The following is a 22,702-nucleotide window of genomic DNA, read 5'->3' on the forward strand; positions in this document are numbered from 1 at the left end:
ACATGAGAACAAATCCTCGGGTGCAAGTTTTCCGGTATAATCAGATTACGGCAGATGAACGAGCGGCGATTTGCATGCGTAATGCTGCTAAGTGCACTTTTAGACTGACTTGTTTTGTAGAATGGCAAAGTTCATACAGTTGACTGGATGTGACAGCAGCAACTGTGTGTTCAAACGATCGTGACAAAATTCCCATAGAGCATTCAAAGCATTATAAGCGTTTAAAGCATGAACACCAAGTGGTCAAGGGGGTAGGTATATTATGAATTAATCATAATTTGAATTAATTAATAATAATTGTAATCTAATTTAGTTACTAACATAGTTAATAAGGTCTACTGTTACTAACACATTATGGATGAAATATCTGAAATAAAATAAATATTATTATTATTATCGTGATATATCTACTCTCACGCCCGTGTACAAGATAAATATAAAAAAAAGCCAAAAAGAAATGTAATACACTTACCTTACATACATAAAAATAGATAAACTTACATACACTTTACATAAATACATATTTGTACCGGGCGGAGGATTACACCTCGGCAGGGGAGACCAAACGGCCGGCGGTCAGGGCGACAGGTTGAGAAACCGGCGGACTATCCTAGCCTAGTCCAGCAAGACCGCTTTTTGCATCCTGGTTATTATTATTATTATTATAAGTCCTGCAAATTGAAGAACCATGTCTCATTAATATCGAAATGACGTCGTTTGAATATATACCATCTAATTAGTGGGAGGTCCCGGGTTCGATTTCTAGCAGGGGTTTGGAATTTTGTCATTTCTAAATTTCTGGTCTGGTCTGGTGGGAGGCTTTGGCCGTGCCGCCAAGCGATTTAGCATTACGGTACGATGCCGTGTAGAAACTAAAGGGGTGTGGGTTTAATAAAAACTGCGATACCCCTTCCAGATTAGCCCGCATCCAGTTTAGATTGCATCATCACTTACCACCACGTGATATTGAATAAAAAAATAAAAGCTATGTAAAATAGTTCTTCCAGCAGCACTTTATTCCGGGAATCACCTCAAACACGAACACCCGGGTCTGGAAGGGTCATTATGGTAGGAACGTGTGAGTAATGCTCTACAATGGGCCCGGGCACTCTAAACGATCATTGGAGCTAAACTGGTTTAAATTCCGTCTTATCCTCAGATACGTGCATAGGAATTATTCCCCTTGTTCCGAGTTCCATTTATATGAATGGAACCTACCTATTGTCTGTGAACTTTTTCATCATTTTCTTCTCTTTTTGGTTTCCATTATAAATATCTATATGAGTAATATCATAATATCACTTGCTTTAACTGTGAAGGAAAACTTCATGAGTAGATAAACTTGCATGCCCTAGAATCCTCCCTACTATTCTGAAAGGTGTGAGAAATTTTCTAATCCACAATTGACTATCGTGGTGGACTATGGCCTGAAACCTTTTCATTCTGACAGGAGACCCATTCGCAATAGTGGGCTGGCAATGAGTTCAATTGATCATGTCTAGAGACAATTGACTATCAATAAAATAAAAGCTATGTAAAACAGATCGTCTAGAAGCACTTTATTCCGGGAATCACCTCAAACACGAACACCCGGGTCTGGAAGGGTCATTATGGTAGGAACGTGTGAGTAATGCTCTACAATGGGCCCGGGCACTCTAAACGATCATTGGAGCTAAACTGGTAATCGTCGCCGTTTAATTCCGTCTTATCCTCAGATACGTGGATGGGAATTATTCCCCTTGTTCCGAGTTCCATTCATATGAATGGAACCTACCTATTGTCTGTGAACTTTTTCATCATTTTCTTCTCTTTTTGGTTTCCATTATAAATATCTATATGAGTAATATCATAATATCACTTGCTTTAACTGTGAAGGAAAACTTCATGAGTAGATAAACTTGAATGCCCTAGAATCCTCCCTACTATTTCTGAAAGGTGTGAGAAATTTTCTAATCCACAATTAACTAGCGTGGTGGACTATGGCCTGAAACCTTTTCATTCTGACAGGAGACCCATTCGCAATAGTGGGCTGGCAATGAGTTCAATTGATCATGTCTAGAGACAATTGACTATCAATAAAATAAAAGCTATGTAAAACAGATCGTCTAGTAGCACTTTATTCCGGGAATCACCTCAAACACGAACACCCGGGTCTTAAAGGGTCATTATGTTAGGAACGTGTGAGTAATGCTCTACAATGGGCCCGGGCACTCTAAACGATCATTGGAGCTAAACTGGTTTAAATTCCGTCTTATCCTCAGATACGTGCATAGGAATTATGCCCCTTGTTCCGAGCTTCATACAATATTATATCTATTGTCTGTGAACTTTTTTGTCATTTTCTTCTCTTTTTGTCTTTCATAATTATTATATATGAGTAACTTTTGGGGGGGGTTTGTTTTTTTTTTTTTGGTTTGGTTGGTTGAACTACTGGTTAGTCCGTCCGTCCTTTTATTTGGTGCCAAAACCGTGAAAAATTTTGTTTGCTTGACTATAATATCTTGTCATTTATATCGATGGAAACAACACAGAAATAAAGGCGATAATGGCTGTTATATGTCCCGCAAATTGCTATTGCGCGTGGCCGCCATTTTAGGGACGTCAGCACTAGACTAAAGTTTCGAGCTGATGGTGTATTTTTATTTTGTCTGACGTCAAAATGACGTAATTTCGATATTAATGAGACGGTTCCAGCGCAATAGCAATTTGCGGGACTTCTAAAGCAAAATTGCAGCGTAATTATATTGATCCAATAAAAAAAATCGGGGAAGTGTTCTGAATTCAAATCACGTCCGTCCCTCACGCGCCACGCGGCACCTCACTCGAGCACTTCATACTGCCTTATTGCCTTACTTGTCACAGCGCCCTTGCCAACGACCAGCGGCTTACAAAGATTTATATGTACTTAGGCTGCCTGTCCAGTGCGGAGAAGAGAGCAGCGGAGAGGAGCTGTGCAAATATTAACCAAAAAAATTGCATAAGTAAATAATAATAATTGGGTGTCTGGTGCACTTCGACCGTCCGCTGTGCCAGATCCTTCTTTCCACGCACGTGCAAACTGTAGAACCAACTCCCATCGGTGGTCTTCCCACTAGATTACAACATGGGGTTATTCAAGGGGCGGACCAACGAATTCCTAAAAGGCCGGCAACGCATCGGCGGTTCCTCTGGTGCTGCAAATGTTCATGGGCGGCGGTAATCACTTAACATCAGGTGACCCGCTTGCTCGTTTGCTCGCTATCTCTATTAAAAAAAACTCCGGCTCCGCATCAGTGGACAAGGATTTGCGGACTAGTTTAAAAATCATACATTTTAACGCAGAGCGGGGAAGCGGAGCGGGGCTAGCTCTGCGTATGGAAAAAGTCCGCAATTGCGCTCTGCATTAATTTCTCGCTCCGCTCCGCTACCTAGCTCCGCGTCTATGGACAGATGCAGTCCGCAACTCCTCTCCGCATCACTTTCTCGCTCCGCTCCGCTACTTAACTCCGCACCAGTGGACAGGCAGCCTTAGATAGACACCTATTTTTCAGCTTCTTTGAGCTACACCACCACGACACGCAATATTTGGAAGACGACACTTGCTGGAAAGTGGACGGGGAGGGGGGGAAATCAGAACCCCGAAACGTAACATTTGCAAGGTACTAAAATCCTAGAAAGTAGTTTTGTAGGATTCTAGAATCCTACAAAACCTAACTAGAAACCTTCCCCGTGTATCTTTCAAGGTATTCACCAAAGATTTCGCAAATTTTCCACGAAAAAGGAATCTTTTTCTTTATCTCTTGACTAGATGATGCTCGCGACTTCATCAGTGTGGACTACAAAAAAACCCCAATTTCACCCCCTTAGGGGTTGAATTTTCAAAAATACTTCATGCCAAATTTCAGTCCGATCCGTCCAGTAGTTTGAGCTGTGCGATGATAGATCAGTCAGTCAGTCAGTCAGTCACCTTTTCCTTTTATATATTTAGATTTTGTTTGGGTAAATAATGCAAGGAACTGTCATCACCGCTATTTTTATTTACAAAGGCTTAAAATAAATAAGGTTAAAATTTGGGGACAACTGGCCAACACATGGGGGCCAAAATGGCAAAGCGCGTTTCGTACAAAGTGTAATTTTAATACAAAGGGGGAGCCGGACTGGAACGGAGCAGTCAATTTTTGGCCGTAAGTATGCCCTTTGGCGCTTTTTCCATTTTATTCCAGAATAAAATCCCTTTTAATGTTTCCAGCGTATTCATGTCCCCTTTTACGTGTAAGCTACTAGCTTAAGCGCACCGGTTTCGCTCGGATAGAATTTCTCTTTTTTTAGAGGCGCCATCTTAACCACTAAACTATCGCCGCTTTTTTGAGTGGTTATATTTTAAAGAAAAGTCAAGCACTCTTATAAGATCAATTTGTTATAACCTGTAAATATGTTTTCTTAAATAAATATATTTATTATTATTATTATTAAGAATGGGACGCATCATTTTCACATGTTCTGAAAGCGTCTTAACAGAAACTAGATGATGCCCGCGACTTCGTCCGCGTGGATTTAGGTTTATAAAAATCCCATGGGAACTCATTGATTTTCCGGGATGAAAGTAGCATATGTCCTTCCCCGGGATGCAAGCTATCTCTGTACCAAATTTCGTCAAAATCGGTTGAACGGATGGGTCGTGAAAGGCTAGCAGACAGACAGACACACACTTTCGCATTTATAATATTAAGTATGGAGTATGGATTAAAATTAGCAATATTATAAATTCGAACATGCGTTTGTTTGTTGGTTTGCTCTTAAATTACGCTACAACGGAGCAACGGATAGGCGTGATTTTTTGCATGGTTATATAGTTAAAAACCTGGAGCTATAAGCTACTTTTTATCCTGGAAAATCAAAGTTCCCACGGAATTTCAAAACCTAAATCTACGCGGACGAAGTCGCGGGCATTAGCTAGTAAACTATATTTTAAATTAATATAACCGAAAACTTAAGTAGGTATCTTTCCTGACCACCTCTCAAGGTATTCGCCAGAGATTTCGCAAGTTTTTCATGAAAAAGCAATCTTTTTCTTCATTCCTTTGTTCCGTTTCGCTAAATAATGCAAGGAACTGCGACAGCGTGCGGCAATTTACGACGTACGCTGCCTGTACGTGCGGGAGGACCCTTTGGTGGCAAACTATCGGCCCTCCCTAGGGGTATAATATAGTCTCGAGACTATATTGTGCTCGTGTGGTCTATGGAGATTGAGGTTGATATTAACATCATAAATATAGGTAAGTAGGTACTTTAATAAAAATCGGACAAATGTCTACACACATCAGTACACACACACACATAATATATTATACACATTTTAGGCCTCAATAGCTCAACGGGTAAAGCAGTGGACTGAAAACCGAAAGGTTGACGGTTCAAACCCCGCCCGTTGCACTATTGTCGTACCTACTCCTAACACGGAGAGGAAAGGGGAATATTAGTCATTTAACATGGCTAATATTCTTTTTTTTTAAAAACATTGCATTATTCCGTGTAGCTAAATAATGCAAGGAACTGCGACAGCGTGCGGCAATTTACGACGTACGCTGCCTGTACGTGTGGGAAGACCCTTTGGTGGCAAACTATCGGCCCTCCCTAGGGGTATAATACAGTCTCGATACTGTATTGTGCGCTGCGCGTGTGGTCTATGGAGATTGAGGTGGAAATTTGGTTCCTTATTTAAAATTCGGGCAAAATCACTACCCATATTATAAATGCGAAAGTGTGTTTGTTTGTTGGTTTGTCCTTCAATCACGTCGCAACGAAGCAACGTATCGACGTGATTTTTGCATGGGTACAGTTTATGGCCTGGAGAGTGACATAGGCTACTTTTTATGCCGGAAAACCAAAGAGCTCCCATGGGATTTTTAAAAACCAAAATCTGCGCGAACGATATCTCGGGCATCAGCTGGTAGGTAATAAATATTTGTTATCAAAAGGAGCATGAAAATTCTTATAAATCTATCAAGTGTTATCGCATTTGTATTTTGAACGAAGTCACGTGATGTTTTGCGGATAGGCCATCTTGAGTCGATGTTATAAATACGGGTGGTTGGTGGTTTTTAAGTGAGTCTCGTTCAGACGCAGACTCGACCGACTATTAAATGTTTTTTGTGTTTAGGTCGCCATTTTGATTGAGTGGTTGCAATAGCAATTGTGCCCTAATCAAGTTAATATTGCAGTAAGGTTATCATAAAAGGTAAACCTCTCGATAAGCCTATTCGCGTCGTGATTAATATTTAAAATTCACTTCTGGTATGTAAGTCATAACAAACTAGGTAGTCTCAGCAATAACTCGAAATAGTGCAAAGTTCCACGGTGGGTGGTGTTTTCTTATTTCCACGGTGAATTTCTGCTAATTAAATCATAAATCAAACAATTAAGTGGCAAAGTGCAAAGTGCAGACACTCCTTCGCCGTAACGACTTCCCTCGACACCTGTTCTAACTTTCCATTCTCAAACAATTTACTGCGCTTTATTTCATACAAAGATGGCAGAGACTACGTTAGTGCTTTATAAGATTGTATCTTAACCACGAAATAAAATTAATAATAGCCTTTATCAGTACCCTCATTATAAATGCGAAAGTGTGTTTGTTTGTTAGTTTGTTGGTTTGTCCTTCAATCACGTCGCAACGGTCCGACGGATTGACGTGATTTTTTGCATGGGTATAGATAAAGACCTGGAGAGTGACATAGGCTTTTTATCCCGGAAAATCAAAGAGTTCCCACGGGATTCTTAAAAACCTGATTCCACGCGGACGAAGTCGCGGGCATCAGTTAGTAATTAATCATTAATTAGTACAGTGGCGTTAAATTGAACACAGTTTTTTAACTGTCATCAGTTAAATAATATTTAACTCAATTTACTTATTAATTCTGTGAAAGTCTGTGATGGCCTAGTGGTTAGGACGTCCGCCTTCTAATCGGAGGTCGGGGGTTCGATCCTGGGCACGCACTTCTAACTTTTCGGAGTTATGTGCGTTTTAATTAATTAAGTATCACTTGCTTTAACGGTGAAGGAAAACATCGTGAGGAAACCTGCATGCCTGAGAGTTCTCCATAATGTTCTCAAAGATGTGTGAAGTCTACCAATCTGCAAATGGCCAGCGTGGTAGACTGTGGCCAAAACCCTTCCCACTCTGAGAGGAGACCCGTGCTCTGTAGTGAGGCGGCGATGGGTTGATCACGATGATGACTTATTAATTCAATTTTCGTATTCTGTAATTTAAGTACTTGAAAATATCTAAATTAAGAGGTTAACCTGTACAAAGCCGGTTTATCCGTTTCTTCCCAATTAAAGTCGCTTGCGGAAATTAGCGTCGGTTTGACGTGAATCCTTTAACGACCTCATTTGCAATGGGGTTCAGAATTTATTGTCTTTATAATTAATGAGGTTTGGGTTTGTATTTTGTTTTTTGATGATAAATAAATAATGGTAACTTTGCTTCTTCTTCTTCTTCTTATTTTGCTTTGTGGCTTTCTTTGACTTCTTGCTACAGTTCTTGCAATTCACGAAGGCTACTGAACTTTACTTGTGGTAACGTCGTTTACATGGTCATTGCGTAAGTGTGCGTGCATGTCGGACCAATCAGTCGCGAGCAAGCGCTGTCAAACGCACACATTTAGTGTACCTTACGTATACCGATACGACATGAGTCAGTGGCCTTCGTGAAATGCAAAAACTATAACCTAATCCGGCTTAACAACAGACAAAGTAAAACAGCCCTTATGCACCTTTATGCCTATCGACGACCTCCCTGGCGCAGTGGTGAGCGCTGTGGTCTTAATAGTGGGAGGCCCCGGTTTTTATTCCTGGCAGGGGTTTGGAATTTTATAATTTCTAAATTTCTGATCTGGTCTGGTGGGAGGCTTCGGCCGTGGCTAGTTACCACCCTACCGGCAAAGCCGTGCCGCCAAGCGATTTAGCGTTCCGGTACGATGCCGTGTAGAAACCAAAGGGGTATGGGTTTAATAAAAACTGCCATACCCCTTCCAGGTTAGCCCGCTATCATCTTAGACTGCATCATCACTTACCACCAGGTGAGATTGCAGTCAAGGGCTAACTTGTATATGAATAAATTGAAAAAAAATCAATCAATCGATATTCAGCAATTTCCTAAGTAGCAAGCGTGTAGGTAAGCCCACACGTGCGAAGCCGGGGCAAAAGGGCTAGTCAGTTAATAAAACAGAAAAGTTAGAAGCATGTGTAAGCATTTAATTTAGCACCGTTTCTTGTAAATTAATTCTAAAACGTATTAAGGTAATGCTTTGAAAGTTCCAAGGAAGTTGAGCGAACGAATTTCCGCCCCATATCGTTTATTGCCGAAGTTTCTAACGTAAAATAACATGAAGTTATTGTAACTCCGTGTCACTTGTTGAAGATTAGTATTTGAGAATGAAAAATGTTATGTAACATTGTTATTGTAGACTAGCTTATGCTACAAATTTCAAACCCCTATTTCACCCCCTTAGGAGAAGAATTTTCAAAAATTATTTCTTAGCGGATGCCTACAGCATAATAGCTATCTGCAGACCAAATTTCAGCCCTATCCGTCCAGTAATTTGAGCTGTGCGTTGATAGGTTAGTCAGTCAGTCACCTTTTCCTTTTATAATATTTAGATACTACGACTATCACGGGTAGATCTGTCAAACGTCAGTCATCGCTTTAATTACCCTATTTATAATTTTTATGATAATGTTTTATCTAATGCTTAAACACCATATTATTTAATGCTAAAAATTGGCACACAATAAGCAAGAACAGCTGAAAACCTATGTAGGTATACCCATTTATGATTTTTTACCTTTGTTTTTCCCGAAACACAGAACATTCTGGTAGTATTACAAAAGTGCCCATAAAAGTGAAGTGTACAAAACGCGGAACCGCAAGTGCATGCAAATAAAATAAATTTCACAGGGCTGTTCGTTTTATTTTCTTTTTTTTATTGAAACGCAGGTGTTTTTACTTTTTTAAAGTGCACTAGGCAACGGCATGGCGCTGATAACAAACGACGCAAGCCGAAAATAGTTTTGTGTGTTCGGCCGAAAAATCGCGAAACGCTCTATTGATTTAGCAAATGATTGCTGAATGGCATCATTCTATTTTTAAACTTGGTCATCGGTAAAATAGTAATACTTACTAAAAGTAGATAAGTATTGTTATGTCTGTCTATATCCAACAGTCTATTGGGATGACATTATATTATTATATAGGTGAATCAGAAAACCGTGAATCTCAAAAAAACTAAAATGTCTTCATGAACACAAGCAAAATCTTATGTTTCTATGCCAATGGGCTGAGCGAAACGTTAATTTGTCAACCAGTCTCTACTGTCATATTTAATCAATATCGATTGCTTTAAAATTAAAATGCACTTTAATTATTATATTTCCCAACCACCACAAACGGCATAAAACAGTAGGTAATCCACTAAGAACTCCGACACTAAAAATAATTGGAGCGCTTTAAAAACCACTCGTACTCCGGCAGACGTTTTTTTTGTTGAAAAATTATATTATTTTCCAGTTTTTCCTTTGAGAGTGCTCCGTTTGAAGCGGATACTTCGCGTTACCCGCGGAATTGTTCCAGCGAAGGATTCCTTTTGACTCGCCGAAGAAATATGGCTCAGAAATAGATTAAACCGATCTCTGAGACGTTATCGGTCGAGAAATTGCTTTAGAAACGGCCGAGCTTGATATTTTGTAACTACTTACAATTTTTGTTGTGGAATAATTAAAAAGTGAAGTGGATTGTAGATACGAAAACAAAATACCTAACCTCGACCTGCAGGGTCATTCGCTAACTCATCTGAATGAAAGCCATCCATGGATGTAGGAAATAATAATTCATAGAAGCCATCTAGCTCATTTGACATTTATTTTTAATCCATTGAAGGAAGAAAATGGATCTCAGTCTAATCTAACTTAATCCAAGTATTGTTTATTGTTTTGAGTATAATAGGTAAGTAAGTTAGAATATAAATTTAGTAATGTAGGAAATATATCCTTAGAATAAGTTATTACTTACTAAGTAATTATTATTAAGGCGAGTCACCGAGGCTAAGCGGAAAAACTGGTTTGCTAGATCAAATGTTTTAGGTATTTACTATTAAATAATGGCCTTGCTAAAAATATACAATATACCTAAAGACATTGTCTAAAGAATGTGCTACTTTGATACACAATAGGAAGTACTTCGCTCGATCAAATAAAATCTTGAAATAAGCCGACATAAAAGTCTAAAACGAATTATTTAATTCTAAAATTTCTGACTTGGCAAATAATTTTTTATATGGAAATATTTGTCTTTAAGTACTACAGAGAACCTACCAAACACTACCCTTATAAATGCGAAGGTGTGTAGGTATGCTTGTTGGTTTGTCCTTCAATCGCGCCAAATAAGCAACGGATTGACGTGATTTTTGCATAGATTAGGTAAGTCTTGGAGATTGACTACTGTTAGAGGCTATGTTTTTCCGGAAAATCAAAGAGTTCCTGCGGAATTTTTAAAAATTCTAAATCCACGCGTCTAAAGTCTCGGGCATCAGCGACCTAGTTACCTGCATAGTTAGATAATGATTTCTTTGGATCATATTATAATTAATGGCATTTCGAGTGCGAGCCCAGTGTAATAAAATCCACCCTTATACTAAAACCCATAGGTACCTTACCTATACATCTTTCTACTGTTTCATTTTTATTAATGAAAAGTTTAAAAAATATAATAAGACTATTTACAATATTTCCTTTGAAACATCTCGACTTGCGTTTGAAGTAGCAGCCGACAGAATTCTTCATGCAAAAAAATACTTTAACCCGGCAAGGAGTTATGGCTTAAAAATAGATTAAACTGAACTCTTAAGGCGCTAATGGTCGGGAAATTGCTTTAGAAAGGGTGAGGTTTGCAATTATTTTGACCGTTTTTCAATAGAATCCGTAAGTGAAGAGAATTTCTAAGAAACTTTGCTTTTCAATAAAGATAGTCTGACGTGGCTAATTCGATTATACTAAGGCCTAAGCTAGCTGTGATAGCCTAGTGGTTAGGACGTCAACCTCCTAATTGGAGGCCGGGGGTTCGCTCCCGGGCACGCACCTCTAACTTTCAGAGTTATGTGCGTTTTAAGTAATTAAATATCACTTGCTCGGTGAAGGAAAACATCGTGAGGAAACCTGCACGCCTGAGAGTTCTCCATAATGTTCTCAAAGGTGTGTGAAGTCTACCAATCCGCACATGGCTAGCGTGGTAAACTATGGCCAAACGCTTCTCACTCTGAGAGGAGAGCCGTGCTCTGTAGTGAGCCGGCGGTGGGTTGGTCATGATGAAGGCCTAAGGGCCCGTTTCATTATGGCCAGATAAACTTTATCTAGCAGATAAATTTGACATTTTGACAGATTACCAACACAAAAACCGGCCAAGTGCGAGTAAGACTCGCGCACCGAAGGTTCCGTAGTACATTCGTATTTTTACGACATTTTACACGATACATCAAAAACTATTTCTCGACTCTAGTATCATAAGGTCGGATGTGTACTTCCGACCAAACTCACTTTTTTACATAAAGGTAATGAGCATTTCGGGCTCTTTCTGCCAAGCTGACACCAGTATTTCTATCTCTTTTCGTTGCAAAGATAAATACATGCATAATGTCGTATCTGAACACATTCTAAAAATTTGGAGAACCATAATTATATTTTTTGACTTGCGTATGTATGCACCAAAGCAATGGAGAAAAATGATAGATGTATTTTGAGTTCGACCATTATGCTACGAAATAAGTTTATTTGTCATACTAGCTGGTACTGCAGTTACGAACTTCTGCTTCTAAAATATGTAATAATTTTGTTAGGTAAAATCACAACAGATGTTATGCTTCGAATTTTTTGTATTAATATTTGGACTGTGAATCATTTAAGACTTTTTGCCTTGTAATATAAATAATTTTGCAATAAAATTCATGGAAGTAAGTTGAAATAAAGCTTTTTGTTTGTGACTACATTAAAGTTGATGTGATTAATAGGTAAGAGATCCATCCTATTTCACCAAAATTTTGGACTAAACTGCGGGAAAAAAGTAAAGAGCCAGAATAAAGCTGAAGACATTTTGAAAATGTAGACTAGAAAATCTTTTAGGACCACGAAAATTACACCATGGAAATCTAAACATATATTATAATAATACCCCACTAAGCAAAAACCGTGCATTTATGGTGTTTTTTATGAATCATAGTTCAAATCATCAGTTCAAAAATTTATTGCCCTAGTTTTTAAGGTAGCCTTAAAAAATGAGAGTACCTAATCAATTTTTTTCTTCTTTGCCCGTCTTATAATCGACCGAATTTGATATTAATCGAGAGCAGAAATTATAAGGCACCTACAATATGTGATGATAGTGATTCTAACGAAACATTCCTTACTACAGGAAGCTTTAGATTATGTTAATTTAAATATATATTATGAAGTATAAATTAATTTATTAATTAAACAACTAATAAAAGTGAAAGTAAAAAAATAAAAAAACTTAACTAAAACACGAAAGAAACAGTTTAAAAAAGTATCTGTTAAACAAAACAGTCGAAACAGAAGCAATGGAATTTTCAAAAAAGCAGAAAGTATTTTTTAATTACAAAAGTGGCAATGCCAGATTTGACTAACAGTAAATCCTTATACCTGCGTAGTTTCTGCAGCTTAAAAACGATTCATGATGCTACCAGCAGTGTTGCTACTTTAATGTAGTCTGAAAACATCAGCTGCAGCGGAAGGAATAAAACAGTATCTTGTCTTATTTCATTAATCTACCAGAGAAGAAACAAAGTATTCTCGAAATTGTTAAAGAATTGACTTTGTGGTCTGATAATTGTGTCGGTCATAATCGGAGCATGATAATCGTTATGGCTTACTTATGATTATTATAAGGATTACCACACTAAAAGGTGATAAATCACAAGCTTTATGCTAAAATGCAACATGTACCTACGTGGAGTAAGATGTAATCCATGCACAAATAGAAAAAAAGGGAACAGCTGAAAACAATGCAGATTACTAAACTAAGAGATTGGTCACAGTTTACAAGAACATGCGAAGGAAACAAAACTTTTTGATAAGTTTGATTTGGCACTACAACATATTTTTGAAGACCACATCCCTTTACAAAGGTGATATATCAGGACCGTTTGTTATATCAAAAAAAAAAATAAGAACGGCGGGGATTTTCAGATTTCGGAATATATTACCTGGCTACAACTAACGCAATAATGCTGAGTGTTATTATTTTATAAAAACTACTTTAAAGAAGACTTTTTTGTATTTCATTAGTAAGTTATAGGTACATATAAACTTAAAATTCTTCCCCGCTTTCGCCCAATATACGACATAATGAGAAACCATTATCCACTATAAAATATAACCAATTTTTGCAGTAGGTACCTGCTGACCTCCATTCTTACTTTACGTACCTTATCATTATAAGGAAAATCAGGCTATGTTGGCATGTTTTAGATTTCTATATTGATGTAACCGCAATGTATGCAATTCCACAAAAAAATTTTGGCCCACTGTAGGTTTCTAATTACTTTGTATTTTTTTTTTCCAATTTTTGGCCGTTGTTTTTAATTAATGGGCTTTATATTTTGTGAATTTGTAAATGTTATTTTCATTCATTCAGAAGTCACAAGGTTTACACGGATGCAATGGTCAGACTATCGGGCGAATGCAATTATTATGTTTCAGATCTAACTAATCAGTTTCAGAAAAATCAGATAGGTACATTGTTGCTATCTCACAAAACTCCTAAATGATTTTTGTGAGATAACTACTGTGATCTTTTGTCCGAATATTACTTATGTATAATCAGTTAAGACGTATTATGAAATATTAAGTAATAGATCCGACTTTTATTTCAAATTTGTAATAGTAAAAATTGCAGCTATAAAGTCGGTTTACAACTTATGCACACAATTTTTTAGCACAGTTACGAATATTACCAGCATAAAGTCGCATATCGTCCATTTTGAAGAAATTGTGAGTTTATATTTTATTTATTAATGATAAAGTATTTCTAGTAATGGTTAATGATAGATACAGTTAAGTGTTAAATATTACAAAAACAACTGAAATTGTATCTCTAGTAGTTTAGAAATTATGACCCGATTTCCCTAGCATTTTTGTTTTGGCTCTCCTGAAAAGTAGCAAAAATCCACATCCGACCTTATGATACTAGAGTCGAGATTTATTATGCATGAAAATAAATAAAAATATGTTTTAGAATGTACAGACTACAGACATATCCCTCCATATCATATGATACCCCACTTAATATAGATCTTACTTTGAAAATTGAAAATACTAATTAATAGTTCATGACCAAAATTTAATTTTTTTTTGTGTGATGTAACCACAAATTAATTTTTTCCCCAAATGTCTGCTATAAAGACCTACCTACCTGCCAAATTTCATGATTCTAGATCAACGGGAAGTACCCTGTAGGTTTCTTGACAGACCGACAGACAGACAGACAGACAGACAGACAGACAACAAAGTGATCCTATAAGGGTTCCGTTTTTCCTTTTGAGGTACGGAACCCTAAAAAGGCTTGGCTAAGTTACGAGTATACACTAGCAGCCTTAGGACACCTTTTCAGTACAACTACTCTAGTCACTACTAGAGTAAGTTCGAAGTTCGAACAGACAATACACTAGTACAGTTTACAAATAACCAGGACTCCCCAGGATTTTAAAAGTTAGTTAAAACTACAATCTCTACTACACACTCAATGCCATTATCTCCGGGTCCACCTCTGCAAAATAGAATGTAATTGTTTTTCTAAGTCCGCTCCATGTAAATCGACTGCTTCGAGCCTTGTCCGAAGATTAGGCTGTGGTCTTACTACGCGCCAGAAGATATTATATCTCTGCCAATTTGTATTTGGCCAGCGTGGTTTTTTTTATTCCGATACAAGTTAGCCCTTGACTGCAATCTCACCTGCATGTGGTAAGTGATGATGCTGGCTAAGATGGAAGCGGGCTAATCTAGAAGGGGAATACCAGTTTTTATTAAACCCATGCCCCTTTGGTTTCTACACGGCATCGTACCGAAACGCTAAATCGCTTGGCGGTACGGCTTTGCCAGTTGGTAACTAGCCACGGCTGAAGCCGCTACCAGACCAGACCATAAATTTAGATATTGTAAAATTCCAAACCCCTGCTGGGAGTCGAACCCTAGACCTCCCACAATTAAGACCACAGTGCTTACCACTGCACCAGGGGGGTCATCGAAGTCAAGTAGATATACTAAGGCCAAACCATTCTCATTCTGAGAGATAATATCATGATGATAATAATGAAACATGTATTTATATTATATTCGCCATCGTGGCCTTGTTTCACATGATTCACATGGTTGTTTTTGTTTCCCTGAAAATATTTCACTTATAAATTATTAATAAAGAAAAAATGGATATTTTCAAAGTCAAAGTCAAGTCAAATGATTTATTCAAAATAGGTAATAAATTACTCTTATTGATTGTCTGGTATAGTGTTAGATTTGTAAGATAATATAGTGGTGATAATTATAACGCAAACTTAAAACTAAAGCTACGAGGGTTCCAAACGCGCCCAGGTCTGAGAAGAGCCCACAACAAACTCAGCCGGGTATTCTTTTTATTATCACCACTTTACAAATTTATTGAAACTTATTAGAACTATCACAAAGTCGTTAAGCAACTCATTCCCAAGCTTGCTTATCATTTAAATAATCCTTTACATTGTAATAGGATTTTTCAATTAGTTTACGTTTTATGAAAACTTTGAACTTGTTGAGAGACATCTCCAATATGTCTTCTGGAAGCTTATTATAGAAACGTATGGAATTACGAGCAAATGAATTGCTAACTTTACTGAGCCTAGAGGCGGGAATTACAAGTTTATTTTTATTTCTAGTATTTATATTATGACAGTCACTTTTTTTTTAAATTTATTTATGTTTTTATGTACGTATAGTAAATTTTCAAAAATATATTGATTATGCACTGTCATAATTTTAACTTCCCTAAATTTAGTTCTCAGCGACTCTCGTGGCCCCATACTGTATATGGCTCGAACAGCCCTTTTCTGCAGCACAAAAATAGAATTAATATCAGCAGCATTACCCCATAATAATATACCATATGACATAATGCTGTGAAAGTAACTAAAATATACTAGTCTCGCAGTTTCTATGTCTGTCAACTGGCGAATCTTTTTTACCGCATATGCGGCAGAACTAAGTCTGTTCGATAAGTTATTTATATGAGAGCCCCATTGAAGTTTTGCATCTAACGTTATTCCAAGAAAAATAGCGGTATCCACTAAATCTAATTCCTCATTATTAAGTTGCACAGTGGTTTTCACCTGCTTAACATTTGGTAAAGTGAATTTAATACACTTTGTCTTTTTCCCGTTGAGAAGCAGGTTATTAGCTTCGAACCACTGTACTAACTTGGTGAGAGAATTGTTTACTCATTCTTTGTTCATCAGTTCATCTCATTCAGTTTACTTCATTGTTTTGTTTTCACATAAATTTCCGCAGTGCATGATCAATGGTAAACCGAGCCATCATCGAAAAAGGCTTTTATGCGCAATTTATTCGTAAATAATAAAACAAAATAAAATGCACGCAAATCGTTGTGGAACCGCAGCTTTGCTCGCCGGCGCTCAAAGGCTTTGCATAGAAAATGAGAGTGGGACTAAAATCCACTTTAAAATGTGCTAATTCCAGACCGGCGGGTTTAACACTTAAAACCATTAAAAGTGAACACCTTGTGAAGTTCAGCAAGGGTGGGTTTTTGTGGGTGTATAATATTATAGATCGCGACAGCCGACAGGTCAAGATAGCAATCGGGGTATGAGGTGGGGGGACGCCTCGCACAGCCGCACGTCACCCGCGCTCGCCTGCATCGGGTTAGCGCGGGGCCTGTGCGGGTGTGCGGGGCGTCCCCACCCCGATTGCCATCTCGACATGTCGTGTACTATAGGTGTATTCAAATCAGTAGGTATTTCAATGAAAAACCGGCCAAGTGCAGTGTAGGGTTCCGTAGTCACAATTAACCTCGAAAAACAGATATAATCTCCTTAATATGTCTGGTGGGAGGCTTCGGCCGTGGCTAGTTACCACCCTACTGGCAAAGCCGTGCCGCCAAGCGATTTAGCGTTCCGGTACGATGCCGTGTAGAAACCAAAGGGGTACGGGTTTAATAAAAACTGCCATACCCCTTCCAGGTTAGCCCGCTATCATCTTAGACTGCATCATCACTTACCACCAGGTGAGATTGCAGTCAAGGGCTAACTTGTATCTGAATAAAAAAAGAAAAAAAAAAACCTGTGAACCCTAATTAGCCACGATAGTTTTCCTTTAAAATTGATTATTATACTACTGCTTTGAATTTTTTCACGTTCCTATATACTACCATTTGGCTAATAAAGGGGGGAGGACACTTGACTCTAATAAAAATTAGCACTTTAAAACATCATATTTTACAAATGGATCTAGAAATCGAAAAATCGATTAATATTTCATAACTAAAAATAACTAATAACACTAATAGTCTCTGAGATTAACCGAGGACGGACGGACGGACATGGCAAAACTATAAGGGTTCCTTGTTTACTACGGAACCCTAAAAAGGCCTATGATGAATTTGATTGTCCCTGTCTAATAAAATTGAAGACCAAAGTCTTCGAACACTAGATTATAACATGGGGTTATTCAAGGGGCGGACCAACAAATTCCTAAAAGGTCGGCAACGCATCGGCGGCTCCTCTGGTGCTGCAAATGTTCATGGGCGGCGGTAATCACTTAACATCAGGTGACCCGCCTGCTCGCTTGCTCGCTATATCTATTAAAAAAAAAAAAAAAAAAAAAAAGAACAGTGCGTGTTGCCAGTGATGACATGGATCCGAGACATGGTCGCTAACTATGGGCCTCATAAGAAAGCTCAGAGTCACTCAGCGGGCGATGGAGAGAGCTATGTCTGCAGTTTCTCCACGTGATCAAATCAGAAATGAGGAGATCCGTAGGAGAACTAGGGTAACCGACATAGCTCAATAGTCAAAGGAGGCCAGGGCACTGTACAAGCTAGTATAAGACATAGGAACTCAAACCTTAGATCATAACTAGCTTATACTCGCGACTTCATCCGCGTAGACTACACAAATTTCAAACCCCTATTTCACCCCCTTAGGGGTTGAATTTTCAAAAATCCTTTCTTAGCGAATGCCTACGTCATAATAGCTATCTGCATGCCGAATTTCAGCACGATCCGTCCAGTAGTTTGAGATGTGCGTTGATAGATCAGTCCAGTCAGTCAGTCAGTCAGTCACCTTTTCATTTTATATATTACTAGCTTATGCTCGCGACTTCGTCCGCGTTGACTACAAAATTTCAAACCCCTATTTAACCCCCTTAGGAGTTGAATTTTCAAAAATCCTTTCTTAGCGGATGCCTACGTCATAATAACTATCTGCATGCCAAATTTCAGCCCGATCCGTCCAGTAGTTTGAGCTGTGCGTTGATAGATCAGTCAGTCAGTCAGTCAGTCAGTCAGTCAGTCAGTCAGTCACCTTTTCCTTTTATATATATATAAGATTTAGATCAAGAATGTTTGCTCCCATGACGGTGGCATGTATAAGTTATGAACAAATCCTCTGTAAAAAAATGCGATTATAATATAGTTCGTAGTATGTAACAATAAAAATAGTTGTAATGATTTTTCAATGCTTGTTTTCCGTTCTATTTTAAGATGAGACTTCAATATAAATCAGACCACTTTATTTGGCCATTCTAAAATATAAATTGAAAAATATCGACACAGTTCAATAAAATGCAACATTGTGCTCGAATTTCATTTCGGAACGATGCCTCGCGCGTTCCGATGAATAGCGTATCTATTGCGTTTATGTTTGAAAAGCTTGTGGTACACTGGTTGGATGATTTACAGCAACCAATAGCTGCTAGGTACCAGCTGTGATAGCCTAGTGGTTAGGACGTCCGCCTTCTAATCGGAGGTCGGGGGTCCGATCCCGGGCACGCACCTTTAACTTTTCGAAGTTATGTGCGTTTTAAGTAATTAAATATCACTTGCTTTTATGATGAAGGAAAACATCGTGAAGAAACCTGCATACCTGAGAGTTCTCTATGATGTTTTCAAAGGTGTGCGAAGTCTACCAATCCGCACATGGCCAGCGACTATGGCCAAACCCTTCTCACTCTGAGACGAGACCCGTGCTCTGCAGTGAGCCGGCGATGGGTTGATCATGATGATGATGATGAAAAGCTGCTAAGTCCAGACTAAATGCAGTAGCCTTGCTTCGATCTAAGCACAGGATAGCATGGAGGGCAGTGGCGAAATAGTAATGTTCAAGAAATAGGCCACTGAGCGGGATCGCAAGTGAGCCGATCTTGCGGCGGCGTTGATCAACCCCCTGATCCGGCCATCCAATAGTCCCGGGCGCTTGGCCAGCAGGGTCGCGACTGGGTGAAGTGGAGCTCTGGCTAGCGACCCTGGAAGGATGACAGCTTGCGCCACAGCAGCTTTCGTCCTTTAATTAGTTGAAATGTTTTTAAATTCATTATAACACACTTGATGGTACTAGTGATGATGCGGCCTAAGATGGGACGCGTTTACCTAGAAGGTGCCTATTCACTCTTGTTTTAGAGATACCCGGATTATAATTGGCAGTGAAACATTGACCTCGCAAGAGTTTTCCAGAACCTTGGCCATGTGTATAAGGACTGATACATAACATTGTAAATATATAATAACATTGTAAATTGAAAAGTTAAGAAGAGCAACCGCCGAGTTTCTTGCTGGTTCTTCTCGGTAGGAACAGCATTCCGAACCAGTGGTAAATTAAAACTACCTGACTATTCATAAGCACTTGTAAACAGTTTACATGAATAAAAAAACATTCTATTCTATTCTATTCTATACGCGTATATGGAATGTTGACGACATAGGGGTGGAAACTTGACCGGCGTCTTGCGGTACAGTGTTAGAAAGGTGAGGGGGGGATCAAACAGCTCCTGAGCACACTCTCCAAAATATGTCCTGTAAAATACCGATAGGCCGGCAACCTTTCGGCGGTGATCAAGACTCTGAAGCTTCCCCAAAAGTGGGAAATCTTCGCCTATAAGTCTCTTACATGCGCTGAGCATGGCCATCGAGGGGGTTTTGAGTGGGTATATTAGAGCAAACTAATAAAATAATACTTAACCATTGAATAGGAGAAATTACACTAACAACCGTACTTAGAGTCGCTAATCGTTACTTAAAACAGATTTATGTGAGAGCTCTGCCTCGTTTTAACTAAACTTAAGTAACGTTTATGCGACTCTGAGTACGGCTATTAATCTGGTTTTAAGGGACTGGCTCAATTTTGATGAAACTTTAGTAAAAAGTCATACTCAAAATAAATTTGTGAAAAAAGTAATAATATTATGTAAAAGCTTTTTTATATTATATCTCACGGTGTTAGCAGTCCTTCTTGGTTCCCGCTCCAACTTACGACATAAACAACTAACATCTGCTTTGTCTTATTGAGTTGCCATCTCAATATAGCCTTTCAGTGTGCTCTATTCAGATTTGCTAGAGTTCCTGGTACTATTGTTACTAGACAATTATTAGCGTTACTAGAATAGACTAGGTGGATACTGGATTATACGAGGTACTAGAATATAGTACCTACCTCAAGTACCCAATTGCCATCTGTAATAACTAGATGGTAATTGAGTGAAAGAATCAATACAGCAAGGACGCGGTTAGTACATCTGTAAGTTTTACTTACGTAATTAGCTTACATGATAATAATTAGCTGAAATTGATGGAAAGCCATACTTTATAGAGCTTATAGTATTTGTGTTTTTTGTCTGTATGTTTTTGTTGTGTTTTGTACTGTGTACTGTATTTGCGCTATAGTCCCAAATAAATAAGTTTTTGTTTTAGTTATTTATTTATTAACTCACGACAAATTTACTAATGTAGGTAAACGCTCTTATAAGTACATTTATCTAAGAATATTTAGTGTAACTTTTTATAAATTACGTAAGCTACTTACGTGAGTAAAACTTACAGGTGTAATCAGGGCCTTACAATATCTAAATATATGAAACGAAAAGGCGACTGACTGACTGAATGACTGATCTATCAACGCACAGCTCAAACTACTAGACGGATCGGGCTGTTGGCATGCAGATAGCTAATATGACGTTGACGTCTGCTAAGAAAGGATTTTTGAAAATTCAATTAAGTAAGTTCGTTGTCGGGTCGTGACACTAGGGCTCTGCCTAAAAATCAGCGCTGCAGTAGTCAAATATTGCAGCATCATGCTGATGCAGTAGCCTTTTCAGCTCAAACAAGACCTCATTTTTGTTTTAATACTGTCGAGTTCGTAGTTTTAAGTTTACCTAGTTTTAATTTTTTAATTTGTAACATTTGGTTTATATGTTTTGCTTTTTTTTTGTCTTTTCTTGTTTTGTGAGCTGAATAAACTTTTATTTATTTATTTATTTATTATTTTTAAGGGGGTTTAATATGGGTTTGAAATTTGTGTGGTCCACGCGGACGAAGTCGCAGGCATATAAGCTAGTTGTGACAACAAGAACCCGAACAAGAGGCAGAGGTCTTAACCACGGTCACCGATCGTAGTCAGGAACCCATTTAAAGCTCCCTAAAATTCCATTACAAAAAGGAAAAGTGGTTACAAAATATCAAGCTCGGCGGTTTCTAAAGCAATTTCTCGACCGATAACGTCTCAGAGATCGGTTTAATCTATTTCTGAGCCATATTTCTTCGGCGAGTCAAAAGGAATCCTTCGTCGGAACAATTCCGCGGGTAACGTAAAGTATCCGCTTCAAACGGAGCGCTCTCAAAGGAAAAACTGGAAAATAATATAATTTTACAACAAAAAAAAAGCGTGTGCAGTATGAGTGGTTTTAAAAACGCTCCAATTATTTTTAGTGTCGGAGTTCTTTGTGGATTACCTACTGTTCTATGCCGTTTGTAGAGGTTGGGGAGTATAATAATTAAAGTGCATTTTAATTCAAAGTAATTGACAGCAATAATTTATTGATTAAATAAGTATTTAAATGATTAAAGCAGAACCTGGCTGGTAGGCATTAGACCTAGAGTCATGAGATTTTGCCTGTAGGTCCTCTCTGTAACGTTTCTCAACGTAACGTTAAAAATAATTGATTTTTAGTGTCAGAGTTATTTGTGGATTAAATAATATATTTCTATCCCGTTGGAAGGGCTTGTGAAGATTAAAGTGCATTTGTTCTAAAGTTCCTCTATCATTATCATTACAAGCAGGCTCACTACTCAGACTGTCCTACTCTGAGAGGAGACCCGTGCTCTGCAGTGCGCTGCACCTTTACCTGCTGTAGATATTATAGTACAAAAATACAGGTGCACTCTCTATTCCCTCACTCTCATAGCCCGATGGGACGGAAATCCGATACGACAGGAGAGGGATCAGGCGCAGGACCGACGGCTTTACGTTACGTTAGGCACGGGGATGAAACACCGCCAACTTTCAAACTCCGGGTTAATAGGTATTGAGAATAATCCAATACCTAGTAAAGTTTTTGGCCAGACCCAGAAATCGAACCCAGGACTTCGTGATCTGCAGTCAGACTGTTAACTATTAGTAATAAA

The sequence above is a fragment of the Maniola hyperantus genome, chromosome 18 (genome assembly GCF_902806685.2).
Source record: "Maniola hyperantus chromosome 18, iAphHyp1.2, whole genome shotgun sequence".
Lineage (NCBI taxonomy): Eukaryota > Metazoa > Arthropoda > Insecta > Lepidoptera > Nymphalidae > Maniola > Maniola hyperantus.